Source organism: Dendrobates tinctorius, unplaced genomic scaffold (assembly GCF_039654945.1).
Source record: "Dendrobates tinctorius isolate UK_male_01 unplaced genomic scaffold, ASM3965494v1 ptg000028l, whole genome shotgun sequence".
In the NCBI taxonomy this organism is placed as follows: Eukaryota; Metazoa; Chordata; class Amphibia; order Anura; family Dendrobatidae; genus Dendrobates; species Dendrobates tinctorius.
This window is the reverse complement of record NW_027361696.1, coordinates 12251529-12259116: the sequence shown is the minus strand read 5'-3', so window position 1 is coordinate 12259116 and position 7588 is coordinate 12251529.

The window sequence follows — 7588 nt, the reverse complement described above, 5'->3', positions numbered from 1 at the left end:
CATCCTCCTCAGGTCGTATTTCGTACACCGGTCCGTCCGGATGGATACGGCATAAGACCCGATAAAGACTTTCTTCCCAACGCGGCTCCAGTTTGTTCTGGGGGCATTGATCTAGTACAAGCACCCGGTCCCCGCTTTGGAGGTGAGGAGGCGGGGTTGCATTCTTCCCTGGGTGCTCCCAGTCTCGGAGCTTGGTGTGTACAATTCAGTGAAGAGTTTGCAGCCGATGGCGATGATTTTGGACCCAAGACAACACTCCAGCCCAGGGCTGAGGCTCTTCGGGGTCTAGCTCCACCTCCGTGATCCCTTTACCTTCTCGCCCAAACAACAAGGAATAGGGGGTATAGCCAGTCACTCGATGTACCCTATTGTTATAGACCCAAACTAATTCGGAAACATATTCGGGCCAACTGGCCTTCTTGTCACTCTCCAGAGTGCGCAACATCTGAATCAATGTCCAATTAAATCGTTCACAAGCCCCATTCCCTTGCGGGTGATACGGTGTGGTCCGGGATTTGTCAATTCTGTAACAACCCTGCTGGCATCACTACATGGCCTCCCATCCCCCGCACACCAACTTACTTTCTGCTTCAAGCCATGCTGTGAATTCTGTCTGTTGCCAGCTCTGTGCCTCTGCTCTCCATGTTTCCAGACTGTGTGTATAGGGGGGCGGCGCCTGAACTCTCTGGTTCTCATGCAGTCAGGGTGCACCTGGGTAATCTGTCCCTGACCAATCACCTGGAGCTCTTGACTGTTTAGTTTCACCACTCCCACTGAAACATTGCCTGTGCAATGTCTAATCTCAGTTAGTATCTTGCTGCTGAGGAAGCCAGGCCCTGTTCTGTGTATCTCCTTCTCTGGAGGTTTACTCCTAATCTTGCTTTGTACCTTGTCTACCTGCCAGGAGGCTGAATATCCTGGTCCTTGAGTCTTGTTCCCAGTGCCTTGTCTGTTCTCTGTCCGCTTGCCAGGAGGCAGAATATCCTGGTCCTTGTGTCTTTGTCCCGGTGTCTCTGTCTGAACTCAGTCTTACCTCTGTCTATCAGTCTCCTTGTTTGTGGTTCCTTCTCTGCCGTGTCTTTCCTTGTGTCCCCCCTGTCTGTGCATCTGCACCCTCGCAGCTTTATCTGTGCATCTGCACCCTCGCAGCTTTATCTGTGCATCTGCACCCTCGCAGCTTTATCTGTGCATCTGCACCCTCGCAGCTTTATCTGTGCATCTGCACCCTCGCAGCTTTATCTGTGCATCGGCTCCCTCGCAGCTTTATCTGTGCATCGGCTCCCTCGCAGCTGTGTTTGCACGGCTCCCTAGCCGCTCTGTCTGCACGGCCCCGCACTCCTGCGGCTCTGCCTGCTCCGCACTCCTGCGGCTCTGCCTGCTCCGCACTCCTGCGGCTCTGCCTATCTGCACCTCCTGTATGAACAGTTCTAAACCTGTTCCTTCATATTCCACTCCTTCCTGCCTATACCCATACTGGCACCTCTTGTGTGAACAGGTCCAAACCTGTTCTCTCATACACCACTCCCTCCTACCTGCACCTCCTGTGTGAACAGGTCCAAACCTGTTCTCTCATATACCACTCCTTCCTGGCTATATCCATACCTGCACCTCCTGTGTGAACAGGTCCAGATCCTGTTCCAGCATACACCACTCCCTCCTGCCTACACCTGCTGTGTGAACCGGTCCCTACCTGCTCCTTCTCATACCACGCCAATCTGTCCTGTGTCTCCAAGCCGTGCCCGCCTGTCCTGTGTCTCCAAGCCGTGCCCGCCTGTCCTGTGTCTCCAAGCCGTGCCCGCCTGTCCTGTGTCTCCAAGCCGTGCCCGCCTGCCCTGTGTCTCCGCTGTGCCTGTCGTGTCTACCTGCCTGCCTGTCTATAGCCTCTGTCAAAGTGACTTGTCCCCGAGTGGGACCAGCAGCCACAGCCAGACAAAACCCTGGAGTGGCACCTGACAGCTATCTGCCGCACAAGCCTGACCTCACCATCAGAGGCTCCAGTGAAGACCGAGGTAGCTGTCGTAGTCACGCCCCTTCCAGGGTAGTCTGGTCTGTGGCACAGTGGGGCCACAAATCCCCGGCTCGCGCCATTCAGCCAAGGCGTGAGCGTGACAGTTTGCACAGGCCATGGTCCCCGCTGAGTCCCATGTCCTTCCGCTCGCAGAGCGTCATGAACCTGTGTTCCGCCAGGATGAGCAACCAGAGGAATTTGTTCCGTCCTGCGTGGTTCCGATTGTGGAGACCTCTGAACCAATCATCGTCTCCAATGCCCTCTACAATCAGCTCCTGGCCTATGAAGAGCGCGACCCAGCAGACCCGCCTAGGTTCTATGGGGACCCTAAAGAGTGACAAGGGTTCCTGAAGAAATGCCTGCACTACATCCTGCAGAATGCAGCTTGTTTCCCCTCTGACCGGGTCAAGGTGGGATACATCATGTCCTACCTAGCTAGTGATGCCTTGATATGGATCTGTCCCCTTTGGGAAGCAGGGGACCCTGTCGTCATGAGCCTGGGGGCCTTCCTGGTGGCCTTCCATAAAGTGTTCGACGTGCCTCGTCCAGCTGCTCTTGAAAAGTCTTCCTCTTCAAGCTTCCAGATACAGACCAGACAAGAGGAACCTATGGGTGAATCCTCTCATCCGTCTGTGACCGTCCCTGACACTCCTGTTCCTCAGCCTGCTAAGGCGGCCTCCCGTGTAACGTCCAAGAGGTCTAAGAAAAAGCGGCTGGCAAGCTTACAGCCGCAATCTGGTCTCGTGAAGGATCATCCCGACGGTCTCTGTCCTGTGCAGCCAATGACTGTTTCTCTGCCTTCTGGGAGCTTTGGTGTGTATAAACCGCCAGCCATACAGAGTCAGTGTGTCGTCTCTGTCATACAGCTCCCGAAGCCGACGTGGGCGTTGTCTCGAGGTGGCCGAGCCCTGTTGGAAAACAGTCTAGTCCTACAAGGACCACTACAGCTCCAGGTTGGTTTGTGAGGTTGGGGGCGGCCGTATCGGATAGTGTGCGGAGTAGTGTTGGAGCCCCTCAGGGAACGGTGCTGTCGCCATTCCTTTTTACGTTATACACAGCTGATTTTCAGTATAAATCAGACCTTTGTCACCTTCAGAAGTACTCTGATGACTCAGTGATAGTCGGAGGTATTGAGAGAGACCGGGGGGAGGAGGAATACAGAAGGGTGGTTTTGGACTTTGTTGACTGGTGCCAGGCTAACCATTTAGAACTCAACGTAAAGAAAACCAGGGAGCTGGTGTTGAGTTATGGAAGGTGCATGAAGGATTGCTTACCTATCACTATTGATGGTCAGGATGTGGAGATGGTGGAGAATTTCAAATATTTGGGGGTTCACCTGGACAGCAAGCTTGATTGGAGGTGCCATATGGAGAAGGTTTGCAAGAAAGGGATGAGTAGACTTTACTTCCTAAGGAAGTTAAGGTCGTTTAATGTGTGTAGCAAAATGCTTGAAATGTTCTACCAATCCATTGTGGCGAGTGCAATCTTTGATGCAATTATATGCTGGGGTAGTAGTGTGCGCACAGCTGACGCGAATAAGCTGAATAAACTTATCAAGAAGGCTAGTGCGGCGGTGGGTCTACAACTCAGGACTTTCGAGGAGGTATTAGAGGATAGAATTACTAAGAAATGCAAGGCTATAATGAGCAACAATACACACCCGCTCTATGAACTGTTTGCGAAGCAAAAGAGCACATTCAGCAAGCGTCTACTCCAACTAATGTGTAAAAAGGAAAGATATAGAAAATCGTTTGTTCCGACAGCTGTGGGGATGTTTAACAAATGTATAAGTGTAAAGCATCCCAAGACTAAATGAAGTTCAAAGTGTATGGGGGGGAATTGGTGAGTTACAAGTACCAGTCTATCCGCATCTGCTGTCCATATAGACTTATTTTGTAAAGTGTGTATTGTTCTTGTAATGTTCTTGATCTTTGTTCTGCTGCTGTAATACTGTAATTTCCTCCGGGATCAATAAAGTTTATCTAATCTAATCTAATCTAATCTAATCTTTATACATGAAGAAGTTCATCTTCCATGTGTTGACTGGTATGCCTATGGGTCATTCTGAACCAGAGATCCTGGTGCCCATTTATGTTTGGAGACCCAGCAAGGCACCACACTTGAAACAACCAAGTGACAAGAGGTGTCTGGTTCCCTTGTGTCGCATACAGTCAGCAAGGTCGTCTTCTTCGTCTGGTTTGCGAGTCGCCGAGTCAAGGTGTGAGGATGCCTCTGAAGAGGGGGAGGCGGTCTCAGTCTCCTCACACGTCCCCAGCGACTATACCAGTGTCCTGCTCCCAAGAGCAACCCTGCCTCTTGATTGTCTTCCAGAGGATAAAGGGCTGAAGATGGATCCTGAGTGTATGCCTTCAGCTCCCCTGTGGCCCAGGCGTGAAGGTCCCAAGACAGAGCTTCACCCATCCTCTAACCAGGAAGATGTGGTCCAGTTTTTTCATGGTAACAGGCTGAAGTGGCTCCCTGTATGTATGCCTCCAGCTTCCATTTGGCAGGTGGGTGAAGAGGTTCGAACAGTGACCTACGTATCTCCGTTTCTCACCAATCGGGAGGAGGAGGTCCAATTTTTCTGGCATGTCGGGCTGAAGTTGGACTCAGTGAAGGTGTCTGCTGTTTCTAGTTGGCCGGCTGATGTAGGGGTCAAGTCTAAAGTTTCCAGGTCCCTGCCTTCTGCCAATCAGGAGGAAGAGGTCCTTGTGCCCTCTGTGTTGGAGGCTGTTGGGCACCAAGAGACTTGGCACTCGGTGACTCCGGATGGCACACCTGCTTCGTCTCGCCAGAGGGATGCCCTGTCGACCTGGACTGTGTGGTTCCATACTCCTTCTTCGGGTCGTTCTGGCAGGCTTGAGGAGGAGGGGCCGTAAAGGGGGGATACTGTAACAACCCTGCTGGCATCACTACATGGCCTCCCATCCCCCGCACACCAACTTACTTTCTGCTTCAAGCCATGCTGTGAATTCTGTCTGTTGCCAGCTCTGTGCCTCTGCTCTCCATGTTTCCAGACTGTGTGTATAGGGGGGCGGCGCCTGAACTCTGGTTCTTATGCAGTCAGGGTGCACCTGGGTAATCTATCCCTGACCAATCACCTGGAGCCCTTGACTATTTAGTTTCACCACTCCCACTGAAACATTGCCTGTGCAATGTCTAATCTCAGTTAGTATCTTGCTGCTGAGGAAGCCAGGCCCTGGTCTGTGTATCTCCTTCTCTGGAGGTTTACTCCTATTCTTGCTTTGTACCTTGTCTGCCTGCCAGGAGGCTGAATATCCTGGTCCTTGAGTCTTGTTCCCAGTGCCTTGTCTGTTCTCTGTCTGCTTGCCAGGAGGCAGAATATCCTGGTCCTTGTGTCTTTGTCCCGGTGTCTCTGTCTGAACTCAGTCTTACCTCTGTCTGTCAGTCTCCTTGTTTGTGGTTCCTTCTCTGCCGTGTCTTTCCTTGTGTCCCCCCTGTCTGTGCATCTGCACCCTCGCAGCTTTATCTGTGCATCTGCACCCTCGCAGCTTTATCTGTGCATCTGCACCCTCGCAGCTTTATCTGTGCATCTGCACCCTCGCAGCTTTATCTGTGCATCTGCACCCTCGCAGCTTTATCTGTGCATCTGCACCCTCGCAGCTTTATCTGTGCATCGGCTCCCTAGCCGCTCTGTCTGCACGGCCCCGCACTCCTGCGGCTCTGCCTGCTCCGCACTCCTGCGGCTCTGCCTGCTCCGCACTCCTGCGGCTCTGCCTGCTCCCCACTCCTGCGGCTCTGCCTGCTCCGCACTCCTGCGGCTCTGCCTGCTCCCCACTCCTGCGGCTCTGCCTGCTCCCCACTCCTGCGGCTCTGCCTGCTCCCCACTCCTGCGGCTCTGCCTGCTCCCCACTCCTGCGGCTCTGCCTGCTCCCCACTCCTGCGGCTCTGCCTGCTCCGCACTCCTGCGGCTCTGCCTGCTCCCCACTCCTGCGGCTCTGCCTGCTCCGCACTCCTGCGGCTCTGCCTGCTCCGCACTCCTGCGGCTCTGCCTGCTCCGCACTCCTGCGGCTCTGCCTGCTCCCCACTCCTGCGGCTCTGCCTGCTCCCCACTCCTGCGGCTCTGCCTGCTCCCCACTCCTGCGGCTCTGCCTGCTCCGCACTCCTGCGGCTCTGCCTGCTCCGCACTCCTGCGGCTCTGCCTGCTCCCCACTCCTGCGGCTCTGCCTGCTCCCCACTCCTGCGGCTCTGCCTATCTGCACCTCCTGTGTGAACAGATCTAAACCTGTTCCTTCATATTCCACTCCTTCCTGCCTATACCCATACTTGCACCTCTTGTGTGAACAGGTCCAAACCTGTTGTCTCATATACCACTCCTTCCTGCCTATATCCATACCTGCACCTCCTGTGTGAACAGGTCCAGATCCTGTTCCAGCATACACCACTCCCTCCTGCCTACACCTGCTGTGTGAACAGGTCCCTACCTGCTCCTTCTCATACCACGCCAATCTGTCCTGTGTCTCCAAGCCGTGCCCGCCTGTCCTGTGTCTCCAAGCCGTGCCCGCCTGCCCTGTGTCTCCGCTGTGCCTGTCGTGTCTACCTGCCTGTCTATAGCCTCTGTCAAAGTGACTTGTCCCCGAGTGGGACCAGCAGCCACAGCCAGACACCACCCTGGAGTGGCACCCGACAGCTATCTGCCGCACAAGCCTGACCTCACCATCAGAGGCTCCAGTGAAGACCGAGGTAGCTGTCGTAGTCACGCCCCTTCCAGGGTAGTCTGGTCTGTGGCACAGTGGGGCCACAAATCCCCGACTCGCGCCATTCAGCCAAGGCGCAAGCGTGACAAATTCCATAGAGGTGATGTAGTTCTGCCATGACTTTTCCCAAAAAACATGCTCCCTGATCAGAATGTATTCGTTGAGGACAGCCGTATACTTGTATAAAGTTTCTACAAATTGTGGAGGCAGCTGACTCTGCAGTCTGATCCCGAGTGGGGATGACCACAGCGAATTTAGTGAAATGATTTACCATAACGAGACAGTGTTCGTATCCCTGAAATGCGGGCCCAATGGTCAGATAATCCACCGTCAGGAGCTCGGGGCGCTGAGGTCACAATAGTCTGTGTTGCGGCTCGCTGAGCGGGTGGTTTGGCTAATTCACACAAGCGGCAGGTCTGGCAAATTTCGTCCACAACAGCCGGCAAGCGTGCATGGTAACCTTCCTGTTGCAGCCATTGCAAAGTTTTTTTTGTTCCGAAATGGGCCCCTTTTTCGTGAGCCTCCCGAGCCAGTACATGAAGTTGGGCTCCTGGCGTAACCACCTGCCAAACCGTCATTGAGGTTGTTTGTGATGTTATTTTGCGATACAATAATCCCTTTCGGATAACCAACCTCTCCCATTGTCGCAGCATAAGCAAAAGGTCTTGAGTCAAATTTTTCCGTTGAGAGTCAGTGGGTAATTGCCCAGTGGCGACCCATGTCCTGAGAAGGCCAACCTCTTCATCTCCTTGTTGCTGTTGTATCCATTTATACCGGGATTGTTCCAGTATGCCCCTTGGGGTCTCAGCGGAAGATATCTTTTTATTGTCGGTTGTGAGCACGGTAGCAGTGAGAGCGAACG